General features: G+C 37.7%; 1 long non-coding RNA gene across 1 annotated transcript; it reads left to right on the top strand.

The window, feature by feature from the left end:
• The first annotated feature begins 4,307 nt into the window (after positions 1 to 4,307).
• On the top strand, positions 4,308 to 10,767 carry LOC121430691. Its single transcript, XR_005972057.1, has 3 exons — positions 4,308 to 4,380; positions 5,404 to 5,505; positions 10,611 to 10,767. It is a non-coding gene; the product is annotated as an uncharacterized LOC121430691 (long non-coding RNA).
• Positions 10,768 to 22,581: the final 11,814 nt, after the last annotated feature.

The following is a 22,581-nucleotide window of genomic DNA, read 5'->3' as shown; positions in this document are numbered from 1 at the left end:
TTTACTTTGCATGCAGAGACGACGCAAAATATACCTTTGTATTTTCCCTGGGGAGCGTTTCATGAAAGGACTTGTCAGACGTTTTATCCGACAGTTACTATAGTAACAGTGCTTCTCAACCAATCAGAATCCAGGAAAGTTGTCAGATCTGACAACTTGTCGGACGAAAGTATTGATGAAAGACTCGGGCCAATATGATTCTTTTGCTGGCAATATATTTGATGTTCCCCTCAAGGCCAGTCAATATTATATAATAATTTCTTCTTCTTTTCCCCCTACATTTCTCTTTATTTCTCCCTCTTTTTCTCCCCCCGTTTTCTTCTTCTTCATTTTTTGAGGGGGGGGGGGCGGCGGCGGTGGCAGACTTCCCGGCTTCCCCCCCCCGTAGTTAAGACACTGGTAGCACATCATTTGCTATAATGATGATATCATTATTACGTCTTGTTTTAAACAGCGGTAAGATCCCATCGAAAAGGTATTCAAAAAACGTGTTTTTCGGTAAAGTTTGAGTAACTTTGTTCAGCATGATGCTGCGAAAACGTAAGCTAACTGTTATGTTATAAGGAAACGAGGTAGGCCTATGAGCAAAGTAAGATTGGAAATTTAATAATCTGACAAGTGGCGGCGAAGCGTATTTTTCGTTGGGGGGGGGGGCAAAGCCCCAAAAGGGCATTTTGGTTCAAACGGATATTTTCACCACGAGATTATCATCCGTGTGTTTTGTATTGATTAAGTAGAGCAAAGTTTTTTTTTAAGTGATTTCTGATTGAGAAGATACATATTTAGGTTTTATTTGGAAAGTTTTCAAATCTGAGGTATTAAACTCGCTTTTTGGTTAATTATGGACCTACTTACTATTTAGCATGCTAAATGTTTCGAGCGCTAATCGCGAGCTCAAACTTTTGGAAATTTCATGTAATGGGACCTGAAAAGTAAACATTCCGAGCAGTTCTGCCATCATGAAAAACAATGTGAATCTAAGTAATGATAAACGCGAGTGTTTCAGTGCGTGCTGAAATTTTAATATACTTCCCAGAAATTGGTAATTTGTTCTTGATTTCTACCGATTTATTTCCCTTACTTTCCTTAAGTTACTCTCACATTAGATAGTAATTTTTGTTGCTCTTTTCTCATTTTCAATTGTCAATATTGAATCTACTTAAAGCCGTTACAACAAATTTCCTTTTAATTGTTCTTTAAACCCATATTACATCACGATAATTTTATATTTAGGAGTGAATTATTTTTCCAACATATGTAATTTTTCAAAGCTTTCCAAAACTAAGATCACTTCTTCATTATTATCATGATTATATACCGTAATTGTTTTTGTAATTTCTTGATTCTGTGTAACATTGTTTGGTTGGTTTATGTGTATTTATATGCTTTTTTTGTAATGCTAAGTTCACACCAACGGCGCTTTGATGGCGCTTTAAAGCGGCGTGCAAAGCGGCGGCAAAGCGTAACAAAGCTTAATTAAAGCGTAAAGACCGTATAATAGAGCATGAGAAAGCTTTGAGCAATTCGGAACATTCGGCAAGAGCGCCAACATTTTTTTAACTGTTTATGCCAAGTTCACACCAACGGCGAATGCCGCGCTTTGAATCGGCGATCAATTCGGCGTCATTTTTGTTTACTTTTCAAAAAAATCTCACGATCTCCTCAGATATGTTATGCTCTGATACGTTCTGATACGAAGTTCGTTCCCGCTTTGGGCGACAAATTATTTATAAATATGCAGCAGATACATGAAATCATTGCATCTTTGGCAGAAGAACAAGATATGGAAGTTCAATATGTACCAGAGTATGAACCATCTTATGATGTAGACATGACCTTTGTCTCCCTGCTATATAACTACATCCTCGCCCTCGAGGCAGAGAGAGAGAGAGGAAGAACGTCTCTACCACAACTACAAGGGGTTCTAGTCCTTACCACTGCTGGTATTGGCAGATGCAGAGTACAAGTTCATCTGGATTGAGCTGGGAGGTAAAGGACACATGTCTGACTCTCAGATATTCACAGACTCTGAGCTCTTCGAATGCCTAGAAGATGGATCCATAGGGCTGCCCCCACCATGCCCTCTCCTTTGAGAAAATCAGCGTGATATTCCCTACTTCATCCTGGGTGACGATGCTTTTGCCCTGAAGAGCTACATGGTGAAGCCATACAGTAGAAGAGGGATGGTAGATGAACAGAGGATCTGCAACTACAGGATCTCAAGGGGGAGAAGAGTGGTGTAGAATGCTTTTGGCATCATGGCCAACAGGCCTAGGTTTCGGTGCCTGTTGGAACACTAGAATAGAAGGCAGATAACGTCAGAGATTTGGTGGAGACTGCTGTGGTGCTACACAACCTACTGAGGAAGAGGGTGGTGCTGGCAGCCAATGCGGTGCACCACGAAGATGAAGAGCACAACTTCGAACCAGGGGCCTGGAGAGATGGACCTCACTAGTCTGGGAAGATGTTCCGCAACCACCTTCAAGGGGGAACCTCGCCACTGTGGATGCCAGACATCAGAGAGATCATCTCAGATAATACTTAGTCACTCCAGTGGGTGTTGTTGACTGGGATCAAAGAATGGCTGGGTGGTACTTCCTGATTGAGTTAGGAAAGGAGTGGCTCAGATATCGTCAGAAGCAGATGATGAAGATGAAGACTTTTGTGTCTGGAAATAAGAACATTCTCCCATATGCACACTTTGTTTATTTTTAATATAAATTTGAAATAATTTTTGTATTATTTGTACTTGTGAAGATGTTATTATTATTATTGATGTTATTGTTGTTATGTATTTCATCTGCTTGTAAAAAATATAAGTACAGACTTTATTGATTTGTTACCCCTGAAAAATCAGATAATACTACTATTGTAAATCGGGAGTAAAAATTTAAAGGAATCAAGTTGCAGAATTTGAAATTTAGATATGTGCGATAAAAGACCTTTAAAATACGCAATTTTTGTTAAATTGATTATTACAAATTATTACAAATTAATTTTCTTACTAATTAAAAAATTAGTAAGAAAATCAATTTTATATGTGAGATAAATAACCCTTACTGTAACAGAGAAAATAAAACAAAGGACCTAAAATATAAGATATAATACAAAAAAAATAAATATTATTAAAAAAATAGAAAAAACTTTGTTTTCAACAGTTTTTCTATTCATTTTTTATTCTATTGTAAGTAGGGTCACCGCTTTGAACCAAGCTCTCTTAAACTCTGTTAAGCTTTCCTACGACTTTGTTAACCTTTGTGACGCTTTGATAAGCTTTAATACGCTCTCCCCGCTTTACGCAATCCGTGACAGATCGCTTCAAATTTTTAAACAGTTAAAAAGAAATTGCGCCCTTGCCGAATGTCCCGAATTGCTCAAGGTGCCACGAGTCTAATTACTTTAGGAGGGGTAAAGATATTCGTTCGACCCAACCCATTCGATTTTTTTTCAATTTGATGTTGCTGATTGACAAAAATGTATGAATATGATCATTGGCGGCGGAGGCCAAAAATTTTAGGAGGGGACAAGCAAAAATTTTTGACAAGCAAAAAAAAAAAAATTTTTGACAAGCAAAAAAAAAAAAAATTTTTGACAAGCAAAAAAAAAAAAACTTTAGGGGGCGTAGGAAAATATATTGACAAGCAAAAAAAAAAAAGGTCATCAACAACAAATTTAGGGGGGGCCGTCCCCCCCTCCTCAAATTTAGGGGGGGACACGTACCCCCGTCCCCCCCGCTTCCGCCGCCTATGAATATGATTCAAAATCTAACACTTAACACTGATTCTAGGAATGGTAACTACTGAACTTCCTTCGCCCAAATTGGGAAGATAAATAAGTGACTTGGAACTATTTTTTTGACTGGCGGACTAATTAGGGTTATTATACTGTTTCAGTTGATGAATTTGATCCATTCATAGTTATCTTCATAAAATTGTCTGATATGAAAGAGTTCTCACTTGTGAATGCCTTAATTCAAGTACTGAAATGTCATCTGGGAAAACTAATGAAATTTACGCAATATTACTAACTATAGAACTTAAAACAAACCATGGTCGATTTAGTTTTTTTTTTCATCTCCTAGAGTTGGCCTTACGCAGCGGGGAGCGAGGGGCAGTTGTCTCATAGAACTATATATATGTATATATATATATATACAATGTACCTTTTTATGTCAATCCCTCAAATATTACTTGTATCAACAGTTACCTGTATACTATATGTTAACGGATCAATATAATATAATCCCGAAATATGATAATGTATCAAACACAAGATATAGTATAATATTGAAACGAATTGTCATTTCACTTTCACAGTATTACCTACACAAGATCCACTACTACCTCAGATGAACAGAATCCACAGTTAATCTCAATGCCGGTAAATACCTTGTCTTCCACACACTTACGTTTCCCAATCATTTCTATTGTATTCCACCGTCTCGTTTAAGCCATTACCCCCTCTGTTGTTATTTTTTTTATCTTATTGTAATCCTTCTGTTCTCTACTCGCAACCCCCTCTGCTGTTATTTTGCTATTTAGTTATCCTAGTGTAATCATTCTGTTCTGTACCCTTGATTACCCATTATTTACTTTGTTGGTTTTACGATTTCATTTGTATGGTTTTGTTCCACTTTGTTTCAATGCATTATAGGCCTGATGAAGGCCCTAATTCTGGCCGAAAGCTAGCCCAATTAAAGAGATACTTGAAGCTTCGTCTTGCATCAATGCTTGAGTCATTTACGTCTATATATATATATATATATATATATATGTGTGTGTGTGTGTGTGTGTGTGTGAGTGTGCGTGTGTGTGTGGGTGTACGTGTGTGTGTATGTATGTATGGATATATGTATGTATAATATTTCACTTCGAATGTATTCAATCAGAGTTAAAAAAATATCCTCTGTTTGCTCCTGGTGTTATTATTAAAGGGGAAGTTCACCCTGACAAAAAGTTCATTGTAAAAATAGCAGAAAAATTAATAAAAAATATTGCCGAAGGTTTGAGAAAAATTCATCAAATAATTAAAAAGTTATTAGAATTTCAATTATTTGATTTGTGACGTCATATGCGAGCAGCATTCCTACATAGCGAATGGTAAAAATCAATGAAATGTCATTTTCTCAGAAAATTGAAAATGGTTTTCACTGTAACTTTTGTATATCAATAGACAAATCATTTCACACCCGATCATGAAAAGAAAACAAAATTAAGTCATCGGGAACCATACAAAATTTAAAATTCATACATTTTATATTACATAACACATGGGGCAGCTGGTCGTTTATGACGTCACAAATCCAAAATTTTGAACTCTAATAACTTTCTTACTCTTTAACGGATTTTCCTCAAACCTTCACCAATATTTTTTACTATTTTTTCTGCTATTTTTACAACAAAGTTTTCTTCAGGGTGAACTTCCCTTTTAATGACGACATTAGACGAATCTGGATAGGCTCACAATACGGTCTGCGATGACATTGGCAGTGCAGAGCATCTGAACGTAAGTTTGCATTTCTGTTGTTTCCTACTTTAAATGTTTATTATTTATTCTGTTTCTGTTTGTGTAAATGTGATCAAACTGCATCTGAACAGTCGTCAAATACCATTAGACTAGTAGTTACATAAACGTGATAGGATAGGCCCATATACCCATGTGGAGCGTTGTGGCCCATGCAGTGGATTAGTCTTCGGACTTTGAAACAGAGGGTCGTGGGTTCGAATCCCAGCCATGGCGTAATTTCCTTCAGCAAGAAATTCGTCCACGTTGTGCTGCACTCGACCCAAGTGAGGTAAGTGGGTACCTGGCAGGAATTTATTCCTTGAAATGCCACCGCGCTGTAAAAGGCTGCGGGGCTAAAGCCAGGGTAATAATATCCAATGAAGCGCATAGGGACGCATTTGGCAGTGATATGCGCTATATAAGCATGTTGGTATTATTATTATTATATACCAACAAAAGGGGGAACCTAAGTTCAAATGTCAGCTATATCAAGACTTATTATTATTTTGATTTTTTTTCCACGGTACAAAAATATTCATCAGCTTTAATTTGAAATCTTGCTTGCATCACCATTGCCACGGATCACAGCTGTAATGTAATTCGAAGGGGAAGGATTCAAGTTCTTGGAGGGAGGGGGCCGGGGGTGTATAGTATAAATTTTGTGTTTTCGGTATTTTTGTTTGTTTTATCGTATGTTTTGATGAACACTAATACCATGCTCACATTTACTCTACGGTGGCCGTTAGACGAGTCGAAAACAACTGTTTTATTCATTTTTATAAAACCATGCACCTCTATGTAGCACGAACATAAAATGTGAAAACGACTGTTTTCGACTCGCCGTACGGCCACCGTAGAGCAAATGTGAACAAAGTAAAAGTTTATTGATATACCACAATCAATGTTAAATGCTCGTGAATGACCGTTCACATGATCTTATTTTCTAGCTACAATCTCTGTTGAGCACATCATTCATTCATTCTCGGTGCACCAACACATTCGATGTGTCCACTTCCTCTGTCGACGCTACAACATGTCACTTTTCATCTTTGGAGATGATGTCATACATATACATAGCGGGGGGGGCAGATTAATTTCCTGAAAATTTTCACAAAATCATCAAAAGCATGCACGATATCCTTCAACTTCACTTTACAGCGTGTTATAGCGCCCCAATCTCAAGCTCGTGCACTATGTCTTCGCAACCTCGCTTTCATTTTTTTTTTCCGAAAACGTTTATGTGCTCCCCCCCCCCAAGCAAATAAAAAGAAACCTCGTATAAGGCCATGATTCCAATATGAACGATTTTTATAAAATCATTTGGTCATTGTGATGCATTTTTTAAAAATCGTTGACCAGAGATGGCAAGTTCTCCTCACCGCGATGCAGGTAAAGCCTTCCAAGACACTGTTGAATGATGCGTCTCCCTGCACTACTTTACCTTAACTTACGATACAGTTCGATAACCCATGAATATTACGACGAATATTACCATGAATATTACACCAGAGGCCCGTTGCATAAAACATTTTACCGGAGAAAACTCTGGTAAAAACTGAAAACTAAGGTTAGTCTGATTTCTGCCATTGACTTTAACACAGGGCAAAAACTCCGGTAAAAACAACCTGAATTTTCTCAGGTAAAAAGTTTTATGCAACGGGCCCCAGAAGGCTGTTTGTTTATGTTCTTTTTTTTAGAGGCAAAGTGCCTGATTTTTCTGTTGTTGAAAATAAACATATATATATTTGTTTTAATTTATACTATTTTTGTATTTTAGACATGTTTTTTTATATGCCAATGTCATCTTAACTTGATATGTGATCCATTATTTCATGAATGTTTTGTTATGTATATTTTGATGAAAAGGATCAATAAAACATGAATGACAAAAAAAAATATTACGACGAAATTTTATTCAGACGGTATTCTGGACTACTCTACTTTTATTTTGACTAGTTTTTGAGCCCTTAACTTGCCATGTTGTGTTGTATCATAATAACTGACTATGCCAAATCTATGACATCAAAAGTGCAAGGGTGTTTTGATGGGGGCGACTGCTTTGCAGTTGAATAAGAGGGGTTTACATTCCTCTCCATCCATTCTTCCCTTTTCTCTTTTTCTCTCGATATCTCCTCTCTTATGTCTAGGGAAGGCCACCCCATTTTCAGTATTTTAATTTTTTAGAACAGTATCAACAAAACGAAACGGTCGTGTAATTTATTTTTGACAAGGTAAATAAGTAGTTAGAAATTCATCGAAATGCCTCAAAATAACCCGTTGAAATTCAAAACATTTCAAGTTTTATTTTTCGAAGACCAACATGTCAGTGTTCTTCTTCATTTAATGAAAGAAGAGAAAACAAGTTATTAGAATGTATAGTGTCAATACATTACACCATTAAATTTGCCAATATTAAAGGAGAAGTCCACTGCAACAAAAAAGTTGATTTGAAAAAAAACCTGTCATTTGCATTGCACTGAGTTGTGCACTTACTGTTTTGTGAATCATAAACGAACGTTTAAAATGTCATAACTTTCTTATTTTACAATTAATTTTGATGAAATTTTAGCATTATGCTAGTTCGTTTTTTCTATATTGATTTAAATCAACATTTTGTTATGGGTGGACTTGACTTTGATCTCACGACGACGACAGCGAAAGCATAGATTTATTGTTTTCGTTATAATTCCTGTAGTTGGAAAGAATGGCCTATAGAGTTTTAATGCTGGGTTGATGTACAACAGAGTGACCTTGTTTCGGGGGAATTCGGGATTGTCATTTCCAGGATTCGGTATTATCAGTATCATGTCAGTCTGTCTGGATCCCAACTTATATCATCATGATCAATGAGACCATTTGAGAGCAAAGTTGGCTCAGTCCTTAAAGTGTCTGCCTGTCGAACCAAAGATCGTCGGTTCGAGTCCAGTGCGTTGTGCGTAAAAATCTCTCCCCTATTTCATAGATGCAGGCTATGTTACAGTGGAAAACACACCGTACCTCGGATAGGACGTTAAATCGACGCCCCGTGTAGAGGAGAGTCACCATCTTTGCACGTTAAGAACCCACTGCACTATTCGAATAAGATTAGATGGAAACCCCGGTGTAGTGGTCCACCCGCATTCCCCCAACCAGTTATCGGGAGGAGAGACCTGGGGAGCGTTTCATGAAAGGAGTTGTCGGACGTTTTATCCGACAAGTCCCATTTTATCCGACAGTTCCTATAGTAACAGTGCCTCTCAGCCAATCAGAATTAAGGAAAGATGTCAGATCTGACAACTTGTCAGACAAAAATGTTCATGGAACGCCCCCCTGTATGTGGGTCACAGTTCTGTGTGCGCGCCCTTCTTGGCGACCCGGATTGGCTGGCTCCTCCAATACGCCTTTGAATGTCTTTGACAGATATATGGCGCTATACAAATGCTGTGCATCATCATCATCACCATTTATTATTATTAGCCATCCCAAAATGAACAATAAGTCGCCTCAGGGTAGGTCCTCCGTATCAATAGCCAAAATTATAGTAATTTGCTATCAAAAAATCAAAAGTTACAAATTAATTTATCTGAAAGACCTATTCTTCCTCTTCACACTAAAAATTGAAGTTTTAAAGTTGAATATAAGATAAGATAAAAGAGTTTTTTTACACTGTTTTTCGGACAGCTTGGAAATTTGAGTGAGCACATATCATGCTTGAGTGAACTTCAATGATAAACCTTGTTTGCTCCTTAACTTTTTAGGCTCTCCTTGAATGTCTTCTGCATTCCATCAAGTAATTGTACGGGTTATTTTTGATCAATTTTGACAAGTTATTATTTAAAGCTTAGGATTTGCGCTTTCAACCTAATACAAAAATCTTAAATTCCATTTTGGGTAACTTATTTTGATTTTGAGGTAGCTAGTCATATTTTAGCCCGTCTGGCCGGTGTGAAACTGTATACTGCTGGACACCATCAGCTTGCTTATGTTTCCAAGGTTCTTCGAACGATAGTATCACCTGAAACTATTTGCTGTGGGATATTTTTTGTCTTTCCCAGTGATTGCGATGTGCATGTTGTAAATAACGTCTAATTACATTTGAATACTTAGATCTCGTCCTAATGACATTAAAACAAAGCTCGATTGATAATTAGAAGCACTGTTATGTAGTCTGTTTTGTACCATTAAAAGAATCCTTGCACATGTTGGGTTTTAGTTTTGTTTGCCCGATAATGATTGCTTGGAGCTCACACGACTGACAATTTTGCCTTCACTGGTCTTGCATGTGACTCGTGTTAGGGGTTTGGGGCACATCGTGGCAAAGCTTTGAAGTTTCCCCATACATGCGGAATTGATTTACCAAGAAAAAGACCAACAAGCTGATTTCGACACCAAGAGGCGAGTTTATCACTTTTGTGCAACATGGCGCTTTTCGGTCCTTGGAGTAGTGGTGTCGTCGCGTTTTTGCTTCTGCAATTGATCGTTTTTGTTTCAGGGGAGACAAATGCACCCCCGGATGGCTTGGACTCTTTTTGTATTGATGCTTCAGCCAATCGTACGTCCGGATGTGAGTCTCAAAAGACACTTTCTTCCAGTCGATCGAGATCTTGTTTTAATATTATATTTATGATAATGTTATGGATTCCATTTGTAGGCTATTTTCTTTACAGCAAATGATGAATATGGGATTTAAAATCAAACGAACTGTTGGCTGATTTTAATTTTTAGATTAATTCTTACAAGTTGACTGGCTACGGCCAATAAACATGATATCCCATATACATGTACAGGATATAAAGAGTCTTCGCCATGCATGGTCCTTCGTGGATTGATCCGTGGACCGTGGTCATATATCTTGTAAGCTTCAAGATTTCTAGAAATTACCACACTGTTCTCAGCGCTGTCTTTTACAGTCCCGTGCTTAAAACGCAAAAATAAGTTTAATTTGCATGATTTATTGTTGCATTAAGGGTTAAGGTGTCTTTTGTATCGTACTCTCGACGTTAAAAAGTGAAGCAAACGTTGCGACGAATTACTTTAGGTCTATGCCTGTTTAGATATAAATAATTTCTGCACTTGAAAAGATATAATCTTACAGATTTTTAGTCTCGTTTATTTCCTCTCCTCAGATATGGAATACATTGGTTGTTTTAACTCTACTTGTTTTGAGACGGTTGGAACTTCAAATGTCACTGATATAGACGAATGTACCGGGCAATGCAAAGATGGTAACCATTCCTTCTCAGCCTTATCACTCGGATATTTGTGTTCCTGTGGAAACTTTACCTGTGAAAGAAAGAATCGAAAGTGCGATGCAAAATGTGGTATTCCCTGTGAAAATAACCCCGCAGATGTTCTTTGGCCATGCGGGGGTAAAGGATTCTATCAATTATATAAAAGCGGTAAGATCCGTCGAAGTATTTTCTGCTGGCACCTCTCCTCGCCCCCCCTCCAAGATGAACAAAAGGAAAAAAAGAGAAAGGAAATGAAAACAGTGAATGTGTTAATAATATTTGTTGACAAATATGTGAACATTCATCATAAAATTAGATTTGTCATTATTTGTAAAAGGCCAACAAGTTTTACTCCCTCGAAACTTGTCATACCTTTTTCCGCGTACATGACATACGCCATGTCGTGCCCCCTCAAATTCTGTCTGATATACTTTTCTGACACTTCATTGGTACCCTATCGTTTATTTCTTTAAAAAACGCCCAAATAAAGTACTTTCTCTCTAATTTTGTAAAAAGAATGGAATTCACTTTCCGCTTTGGAATGGAAACAACATCATCTGTGCATTTGGTAATTGAGAAAAAAAAAAATCAGTATTTGTAGTAGGCCCTCCCTATAGAACCTTTTAGATGCCTTACGCGCTATGGGGATGGCTTCTATCAAGTTTATAAAGATGTCAGCAGAAATAAAGGATATTTATTTCTTCTTGGTTTAAAGGTCAAGTCCACCTCATAATAATTTTGATTTGAATAAATGGAGAAAGAGAAAACTAGCAAAACGCTGTAAGGATTTAGAATAAGAAAGTTATGACATTTTAAGTTTTGCTTATTTTTCACAAAACAGTTCTATGTACAACTAAAATAAGACAGTCGATGATGTCCTTCACTCACTATTACTTTGTTTTTTATTGTTTGAATTATATAAAAATATTTCATTTTTTATAGATTTGCCAATTAGGGCCAACTTGACTGAATCATATAATATCAAGCAATGCTCCTTCCACATGTTCAGGGAGGAATTAATCGTTGTTTTTCTTGACAATGAGGAGAAAAATAGAATATTCCCCATTTCATGTAATAAGATACAAAAGAAGTAGTGAGTGGATGACGTCATCAGTCTCCTCATTTGCATACCCAACATGATGTGCACATAACTGTTTTGTGAAATTAAGCAAAACCTTAAAATGTCATAAATTCTTATTTTACATCCGATTTTGATGGAATTTTCAGTGTTATGCTTGGTGGATTTTTCACTTTTCATTCAAATAAATTTTTGTTGGGGTGTACTTGTCCTTTAAGAAAAACATACTCATGTTTAGTAATCCGATATGTCAAAACACTTGAGAAAGGTTTATATATTCATCTTTGGATCATTTTTAATGATGATTTTTCTTGAAATATGTATATACCAGCATGTCAATTATGCTTAATGTATTTTGCCAAGAGACAAGCCTCCCCCCCCCTTCCCGGGCTCATCAGTTACAGAATGAAGATATTATGGTTTATTTGGGGCAACCCCCCCCCCTCCCGCTGGTTCCATGCCTGGAATTTGTCAGAAGATGTAATCATAGTCTCTTGTTTGTGCCATTTTATCCACAGACCCAAATATTTCCCCGAGTGATTCAAGTACTACTACTACTAGTACCCATAGTACTACTACTACTAGTAACCATAGTACTACTACTACTAGTACTACTAGTAATACTACTAGTAATACTACTAGTACTACTACTAGTAGTACTAGTACCTCGTTCACGACTTTAACCCTCATCATTGTTATCGTCTTCTTCGTCATCATGGTGAACATTATACTGTCCTGTTGTATTCTGCTAATAAATTACGCCACAAGAAGGTCCAGATCTCAACTGGCATCCGTCAACCAGATTGCGCGTGACCATGTTTCAAGTCATGACGATTTGCGGATAGATGCGAGGGTTGATCTATCTGACGGTTACTCAGTACTCGATCCGGACCGAAAATCGGAAGAAATCGGAACGAATGGATGTCTCAAGCACGATGATGCTATCAATCCGGCTAAATCCACGACTGAGTCAGCGGTTCACCTCGGGAAAGACGGATATTTGGTTCCGAAATCATCAACGAAATCTCCAGACTCAAGAGTACATTATCATGATTATTATACGTCTGTTAGAAAGACGAAGACAAAGTGTGACGATGGTGAATATATTTACTTTGAATGACAGTATATAGCGATTATCATGCTTAATACAAGTCTCTAATTAGTACTGGGGCCTTTTTAAAAAGAAGTTAGGATCAAACGCAACTTCAGTGTTATCAACTAATAAAGCGCATGTACCAGGGAGTTGTGTTTGATATTTAGTTGCGTTAACTGCATTTTCTTTGTGCAACGTTACGGAACCTCGGTCATAAGGGAAGAACTAAAATCATTTCTCTATAATCGTATTGCAGTGTAATAATGTCGACTTCGTAACGTGTTGTATATAATGTGCTTTTTTGATTGTTTTATGTATATATGTATTGTGCAGGGCCCTGGTTGACAAGTGTCTAAACCACTGTACAGGCTACCCTGGGTAAAGAAGACAAATAAAATGAAAATAAAAAAAAGTTCCCTCGGCTGGTAGGTACTTCGGTAAACGACGTCAGATTGAAAAAGGATATATTAGCGTTAAGTGGGATTATTCCGAATAATGACGTTGTCATAGTTGTGTCCACATCATTTTGTTGAGACCGTGATAGAGAAACAAATACAGATGTTTAGAGAGAGGAGAATGGATAGATACAGAAAAAGGAAAAGCGAACCCGTTAGAAGGAGAGGGCGCCACCGCCACTGTCGGACGTAACTTCTGGGAGCTCCGGCCTAAAGTTGTAAATATTCACTTAAATCTTGTCAATCCTGTTATCTTTGTATATTTTGTTGACATATATTCAAATTTAATGATTAATTCTATGCTCTGTTGTACATATTTTTTGTCATGTCTTGCTAAAAATTAGGAAATAAGGGCCTCCCCTCGACCACTAAAACACCAATAGCAAACCCACGTAGAACTGTGTATTGCGTATGTATGTGTATGGACAACCAGTGGTATGGCGTTGCGAACTGTACGGTCACCCTATCCATCTATTTGTCTGCAGTTCATTGTAGCTGTTGCTTTTCTATATGCATCCTACCTACCTAATTCCAAGAACTGTAAGACATATGAACCTATTAACTCTCACTTCAGTGTCTGTCATTGTAATTCATGGGAAACTGAGCAGGTTGATGTCAGTGTCGATAGATATCTCTTCTTCACAAATACGACATCGTAAACATCTCTGTTTGACAACAATATTACTATTACTGGCTGGGGACATTCAAACTAATCCAGGACCGAAGTCAACTCCAGTGTACCCTTGTGGATTCTGTGAACGCCCAGTTACATGGTCCCAGCTTGCTGTCTGCTGTTGTAATTGTAGTATGGTACCACAAGTCCTGTGAAGGATTAAATACGCAGGATATGTCACACTTAGGACATGATAGGGTAGTGTGGCATTGTTACAAATGTGATAGCATCAATGTGGACAACTTTACATTCAACCACTTCGAGCTTGAAACATCTAACACTTTTTACCTACTCTCGCCAGCTGCAACAAGTTCAGTGGACTCATTTGCATCTGACATGTCTGATGATCTGGATGAGTTTTACCCAGTCAACGAGAGCAGTCCAAAGTCGCCTAAAGGCAAAAGAAGAGGGAAAAGGAACTCCATTAAAAAGTGGACGAGTAGCACATCGTCCTCGACATCACAAGAATCTAGTCGTAGATCTCCGATCCATCCCAAAAAGACTAACTTGATGGTATTTACTGTAAACTGTTGCAGCATCAGGAGTAATAGATCGGAATTCACCGCAGCCATGGATTACGTGAAACCAGACATCATCTGCGGCACCGAATCATGGCTAAGTGGCATTAAGCCAGGGAAAGATCCGATGGATGATATGCAATAAAGTCCAGTGATGTCTTCCCAGACTCCCACTTTTTCCACAGGAATGATCGTGAAACTGCTGGAGGAGGAGTCTTTGTCGGCATCAACAGAACTATGACATCTGATTGCAGGCCTGACTTAATCACTGATTGTGAAGTCATCTGGACTAAAGTAAAACTCCAAGGAGGTGCGAACAGGGATTTATATTGTGGCTCATTCTACATGCCTCATCGTACCTAAATCAGCTGCATGCTTCCCTGGGTCGGGTACTTAACTCAAGAACAGGGAAACATATTATTCTTGCAGGAGACTTTAATTGCCCCGATATAGATTGGGACAATCTTTGTGTTCGACCAGGAGCATCCGATAGAGATGTACAGCAGGCGTTGATTGATATCTCTGTGGAATATGGCCTTACTCAACTCCACAATCAACCTACTAGACAAGACAATATATTGGATTTGATCTTTACAAATAACCCTTCTGTGGTCAAGTCTTCTTCAAGTATTCCTGGTATCAGTGATCATGCCATGGTGGTTACTGATTTTGACATCCTACCAAGCATCACCAAATACCACAAGAGAAAGTGTTTCTTGTTCAAAAAGGCAGACTGGAATAGAATAAGAGATGAGATATCAAAGTTATCTGATGAAATTTCTCGTCAAGTAAAGTTAGACGGCAATATTGATGATATCTGGACTCTCTTCAAAACATCCCTCATGAAAGTGGTAGATAAAAACATACCATCGAAGATGGGGAGTGGTAGGAAATCTCTTCCATGGTTCTGCCACTCGTTGTAACGCATGGTAAAAAGAAAGGCTAGACTCCACAAGAAGGCTAAAGACCACAGAAGGTCTTCCAACAAAGCTGAAGATTGGGAGAAGTACAAGTGTTTCCAGCGTACTTGTAAGAAGGCCTTTAAGAAGGCAGAGGAGGAGCATGTAACATCATCAATTGTTCAAGGCCTTGAAGAAAATAACCCGAAACCATTTTGGCGCTATATAGCATCAAAACGCCAAGACAGAATAGGGCTACCCCACTCAAGAATGCTGGAAACCTTATCCATGAAAGTAAAGCCAAGGCTCAGTTGTTGGTAAAGGAATTCAAATCTGTATTTTCAAGAGGAACTTATGCTCCACCTGAATTGAATAATCCATGCAGAAGAAAGATCTCTCCACTGCACATCACTGTAAATTGAGTTGAGAAGTTGCTATCAAGGATAAATGCTTCCAAAGCGTCGGGTCCTGATCTCATCCCAAACACGGTACTAAAAGAATGTGCAAGGGAACTGGCTCCATGCTTGCGAGATTTTTTCCAGTTATCAGTTGATCCAGGCAGAGTACCATCCGACTGGAAGAAGGCACATGTTACACCAGTCTTTAAGAAAGGTGATGTACACTCAACTGGAAATTATCGACCAGTCTCCCTCACATCAGTGATCTGCAAACAGCTTGAGCATATCATCTGTAAGCACCTCTTCAAACATCTACAAGAAAACAATATCTTGTCTTCTCTCAACCACGGGTTCAGGTCTGGTCATTCAACTGAAACTCAACTACTGACCACAGGACATGATCTTCTTGCCCATGACAAGAAAGTACAGTCAGACGTCATCATACTAGACTTTGCAAAGGCGTTTGATACAGTGCCTCACTCTCTACTCCTACACAAACTAGCGAACTATGGGATAGATGGCTCGATACACAAGTGGTTTACATCCTTCTTAACACACAGGGAGATGACGGTTGTAGTTGATGGAGAGCATTCCGACCCAGAAGAAGTAACATCAGGAGTGCCGCAGGGGACAGTGCTCGGGCCCTTGTTATTTCTATGCCACATCAACGACCTCCCTGATGTCGTCCAGTCACAGGTTCGCTTATTCGCAGATGACTGTGTGCTGTATAGACAGATTCAGTCTCAACGAGACCATCATAAGCTGCAGCAGGACCTTACTGCATTAGAAAGCTGGACACCCACCTGGGGAATGAGGTTCAATGCTGGCAAGTGCCAAATTATGAGTATAAATGCCAAAACCTCATACTTCTACATCATAAATGACTGTATACTTAAACATGTATCTCAACATTCATATCTTGGAAGTAACACTAGCCGACGATCTTAAGTGGTCACCCCAGATCAACAAAGCTGTGAGGAAGGCAAACTCTGTCCTTGCTTTACTCAGAAGGAATTTAAGTTTCTGCCCAGAGAATTGCAAGCGCACAGCATACATTGCACTAGTCAGATCTATCCTGGAATATGGTGCATGTGTCTGGGATCCCTATCTTCAGAAGGACATTCAATGTCTGGAGAAAACACAGCGTAGAGCAGTACGGTTCATCTGTGGCAACTACAGCTGTCGAGAACCAGGTTCGATTACCAAGATGAGAGAAAATCTCAACCTGCCTACTCTTGCCTCAAGACGCCAAGTCCTGAAACTTACATCCTACTTCAAAGTGGTCGAGGGGTTGGTTCCTGCCCTTCCTGTTGATAAATTTCTTATTAAAGCAAGACCCAAACGCAATATCAAAGCTAAGAAATTTGTAAACGTTGATGCTACTAACATGACTAATGTGGTAGAGAAACAAGATACAAATAACTCCAAGTGTTTCTCAATTAGACATTGTAACACAGAGCAGTTAAGAAATTCTTTTTTGTGAATACAACGTTGGCCTGGAATCAACTCCCTAACGAAGTTGTCAGCAGTACATCGCCAGAGGTGTTTAAAGCCTAGATCGAGGAAAGCCACCTACGTTTCGACTAAACTCATTTGCGCCGTCTCCTAACCCGGTGCATTATACCTAACGGTCCTGCACTGTATTACATCCAGATCCAGAAAACGACTCGTAGAAAGAGGAGGTGAAGTTCGATGGAACAAACAACACATGACCGAAAATAAGCTGGAAGACGAAATGAGAGTGTGTTAGTTTTGGGGGAATGGGATGAACTAAAGTTGAATAGAGATTTGAGTGTAACCAGGTAGGATGTGTCTAGTGTGGTGAGAGTGTGAATGTTGATGATTGATTTTGTACTAATCCTTTTCAATTTTCTCTTTTTTGGTTTTTTTTTTAAGTAATTGTATGTGGAAGCTTGATGCAAAATGGAATTAGGGATGCGACGATGTTTTTATTTTCTGTAAATCACTCAATATTGATTATTATTAGGTTTACATAGATGGTCGAGGCTCAGTTTAAAGTATATAAGTGTATTTCTTAAGGCATTTCATTCCAACAATATTATATATATATATATATATATACATATATATATATATATATATATATATATATATATATATATATATATATATATATATATATATATATATATAACTACTAACCGTCTCTGTGGTCTAGTGGTTAAGGCACCGGCGTTCAAAGCTGGGGGCCCGGGTTCGATTCCCGGCAGAGACATTTTTTCGGCATCACCAATTTTTCCAAAGGGTAGATAGCTCTGGGGAACCTTGATTTAAGCTACGCCTACCATTGTTCTCTTCATCCATTTCTTACAATATTTAAATAAAAAAGAGTTGCCAAAAGCTGTTGTACATGTATAACTTTACACATTTGTATTTCTTCTCCCATATGTGTACTGTATCGAAGCAATAGCTTTGATCCAGCTGAGGCATGGCGGCTTGTCATTGTTCAAAACTCACCTTCACCCGACAAAGGAATATATAATTGGTATAGTGTCGAAAATCTGTCTATCTGACGGTCAATGGGATCGGGCTCGCCCTAACTACTAACCGTCTCTGTGGTCTAGTGGTTAAGGCACCGGCGTTCAAAGCTGGGGGCCCGGGTTCGATTCCCGGCAGAGACATTTTTTCGGCATCACCAATTTTTCCAAAGGGTAGATAGCTCTGGGGAACCTTGATTTAAGCTACGCCTACCATTGTTCTCTTCATCCATTTCTTACAATATATATATATATATATATATATATATATATATATATATATATATATATATATATATATATATATTGTAATGAAATTAAACGTTTTTTAATGTTCGTCATGGTTTTGGAACGGTGAAGAACGTATGATAATTTTTAATCCATGTATATAGTTGCAATAGGGAAATTCAGTAATCATTTGTAATCGATTATATACTGATTATCTTTAAAATGTAATAAGCACTATTTGCTAAGAAATAACGATGTTTATAACTGCATGTTTATGTTACATATGTATCTTTAATTGTTATTCACTGTTCGGGTATAAATAGTAGTGACGATTACCATAGCTGTTGTTAAAAAGATGTATTTCATGATTTTAACTGGTTTCAAAAGATGATTAAATTTTAAGGCCTTACAATCTCCCGCCTAAATTCGTTGAGTACAGTCGAGCTCTATGCTCGATTACGACCCATGCAATATGCTTAGCAGAGCGAAATGTCAAAACGAAACTCTGTTCGATTACTACTTCAACCTGCTGCGACAGGATGAGCTTGATTTCTCAGTAAAGTTAAAAACTGAACTCCCTGCCTCCTACCAGTACTTGCCGTTCTTTTGCTGTGTGGAGCTACAAGGTCGGAAAAGCAGTACTGACTGGGAGAAGTGAGAGTACGGAAAATACTGACTCTCCTGAGATATGGAAAATACTGAATTTACCGAGATACTAAAAGTACGGAATTTACTGAGATCACTGAGAATACTCAAATGAGTGAGGATACTGAAAGCACTGAGATTCCGAAATACTGAAATTACGGAGATACTGATAACTGGAATGATTGAGATAATGGAGATGCTGAAATCCATGAGATATAATAAAAATACGGACTTTACACCAACTGGTTGTATATTGCAGCCGAAACGAACCAGCTCGTCAGGAGAGAAAGTCTGTTTGGCTACAATATATATATATCTATACATATATATATTGTACCGAAATGATACCGAAATGTTCAGCATGGGTTCGTAACAGTGAAGAGCGTATGTTTTTAAATCCAGGAATATAGTAAATTGCATAAGGAAATTCAATAATCGTTTATAATCGATTATGTATTTTCTTTATAATATTTTTAAGCACTATTTGCTGAGAAATAACGATGTTTAAAACTGTATGATTATGTTCAGTGGCGTAACTACGGGGGGGCATGGGGGGCACGTGCCCCTCCCCCCCATCGGCTGGCCCCCCCAAAAAAAAAAAAACGGGGAAAAGGAGAAAAAGAGGGAAAAGGGAAAAGAAACGTAGTGGGGAAAGGAAGAAGATGTTGTTTATTATAGTGTTATATTATGTTATATAACACAAGAAGCATTTTTTCATAACTTTAAGAAACATTATTTGCTTAATTGTGTCTTCATTGTTCCTGGTGCTCGCATAGACTGTTTAACGAGATATATAAACCTGCTGTACTAAAGCCTCCCGTTTTCAAATCAATATACAACAAAATAATATATTTCCTCGCAATTAGAGTTATTATTGTTTTAAGTAGTGATATATTCTTTTTCATGACTACTGAAAGTTGTTGCCCTATTTTAAGGTCTTAAAATAAAACAGTCCTGTCCGTGCTAACGTTCGCATTAGTGGATTGTTGAGATTTCTGCTCTTCATGAACTCCTAAAATCAATCCTTAAAATGTCAATTTTTCTGATCTGAATATCAAAAAAAATTTAGCTCGCGCTTCGCGCTCGCATCATTTGGTTAGTGAAATACGTGGGTTCTTAGTGAATTCCTACAAATAACCCTTAGAATGCTCCTCTTCATGTCTGAATTTCCTAGATTTTCAGCTCGCGCTTCGCGCTCGCAGTATTTCATTTGTGAGATGCGTATGATAATCATGATTACAATGACTTCAAAAAGTGCTCCATGTGTTTAGATGTAATTCTAACAAACTCAGCAAGCGCTTGGCACTCGCATTAGATGGCTATAGTGAGATATATATACTCTTAATGGATTCTAAAATATAATCCTTAATATTTCCTTGTTTAGGGTCAGTATATACACAAATTTTAGCTCGCGCTTCGCGCTCGTATTGTTTGTTTAGCGAGACAGTTAAGTATCATGATTACAAAACAATTTGCTTATAATGTCCATTTTTAGCCCTAAATATCAAAAATTTTCAGCTCGCACTTCGCGCTCGCATTATTTAATAAGTGAGATACATATCCGCTTAATGGCACTGCATGTCCTTAAGATACCTCTATTAGATCAGAATACCTGACAACTGAGCGCGCTTCGCGCGCTCCCTAAGTGACCCGAATTTTTGCTGGTGCCCCCACCCCCCAATGCCGTGACCCACGGTACGCCACTGATTATGTTAGAAGTTTTTCTTTAACTGTTGTTCACTGTTTGGGTATAAATAGTAGTGCTAATTATGATTGATGTAATTGAATAGATTTATTTCATAACCCTAACTGTTTTTAAAAGATGATTAAATTTTACGCCGTGACAATTTCACTCCTAATATTGTTGAGCATAATCAAACTCCATGCTCGATTATGAGCCAAGCAGTATGCTTGGCAGTAAGATGTTTCAGAACGAACATTTGTTAAATTTTTATTGAAACCTGCTGCGACAGGATGAGCATGATTTCCCTTCGGTAAAGTTAAAAAAAAAAACTTCAATTGACTCGCGTATATACGTTCTTTCTATTTTAAACTCTTTCATAAAGCCTATCTCCTTAACAACTTCTTACATAAAATTAAAAGGAAGGATTCTCCGAATTGTACATTCTGTCACTCCCTTTCAGAAACCATTATCCATGTATTTATTGATTGTGACATTGTGAAAATCATTTGCAACGAAATAGTTCTTGAAATTTCTCGACATACCAAGAAGGTTTTTAATCCGTCCCCCTTTGAAAAGATTTTTGGAGTTAAAGATGACATATTTATCACTTATATTTTCCTGATATTCAAATACTATATTTACTTATGTAAACTAAAAAATAACATTTTTTCATTTCAGGGTTTTAAAGTCTATTTGAAAACTTGTAAGGAAACAGAATATCGCATTGCCAAAAGAAAGGTACTCTTGCACTTCACTTTAGGAAGTGGAAATATGTGTAGTGATGTACAGTGTACTTGTGTAAGAAACTGCTTGTATATTAGATGTATTTGTTTACTAGCTGAGCTCCTCTATTCCATGTAATACTGCTGTTCTGATTCATTATGATTATGTTATTGTTTTTTTTTATTGTTTTTGATTTCGATTATATTTTGATATTTGTGTAATCATTTTATCAATCAATAAAACCTTAATGAAAAAAAAAGAACTGAATGCCTTGCCTCCTGCTTGTCGTTATTTCGTTGTATGGAGCTACAAGTATACATGGTCTGAAGAGCAGAAGTACTGACTGTACTCGAGAAGGAGTGAGAATACTGACTCACTGAGATACGGGAAATACTGAATTTACCGAGATACTGAAAATACGGAATTTACTGAGATTACTGAAAATACTGACATTACTGAGATGAGTGAGGATACTGAATTAAAGTACTGAAATGACTGAGAATCCGAAATACCGAAATAACGGAGATTCTGAATAGTACTGGAATAATTGAGATAATGGGGATACGGAATGACGGAGATGTTGAAATCCATGAAATATAATCTAAGTCACTGAGAAGGAGCAAATAGAAGTAAAAAAGACGGACTTTACACCAACTGGTTGTATATTGCAGCCGAAACGAACCAGCTTGTCAGGAGAAAAGGTCGGTTCGGCTACAATATATATTTATATATTTTATGTATAATTTTTTAATCTATCCCCTACATAATGGTAAATGTATTGAGTTTAGATTATCTAATTTTCGAAATGGAATAGTGATCCATATGTTCTGTCCATAATTCTATTTTTGTTTTATTCTTTCTTCTAATTATTTCATTCCCGGAGCCGTCCCCTCCCCTTTTCGCCAATATTTTTTTTTCTCCAAACAAATTACCTCCACCATACTTTACGGCAGCTGTCGATGATGACGCGTTCA

This window comes from Lytechinus variegatus, chromosome 17, assembly GCF_018143015.1.
Source record: "Lytechinus variegatus isolate NC3 chromosome 17, Lvar_3.0, whole genome shotgun sequence".
Classification (NCBI taxonomy): domain Eukaryota; kingdom Metazoa; phylum Echinodermata; class Echinoidea; order Temnopleuroida; family Toxopneustidae; genus Lytechinus; species Lytechinus variegatus.
This window is presented reverse-complemented; position numbering and strand designations above follow the sequence as displayed.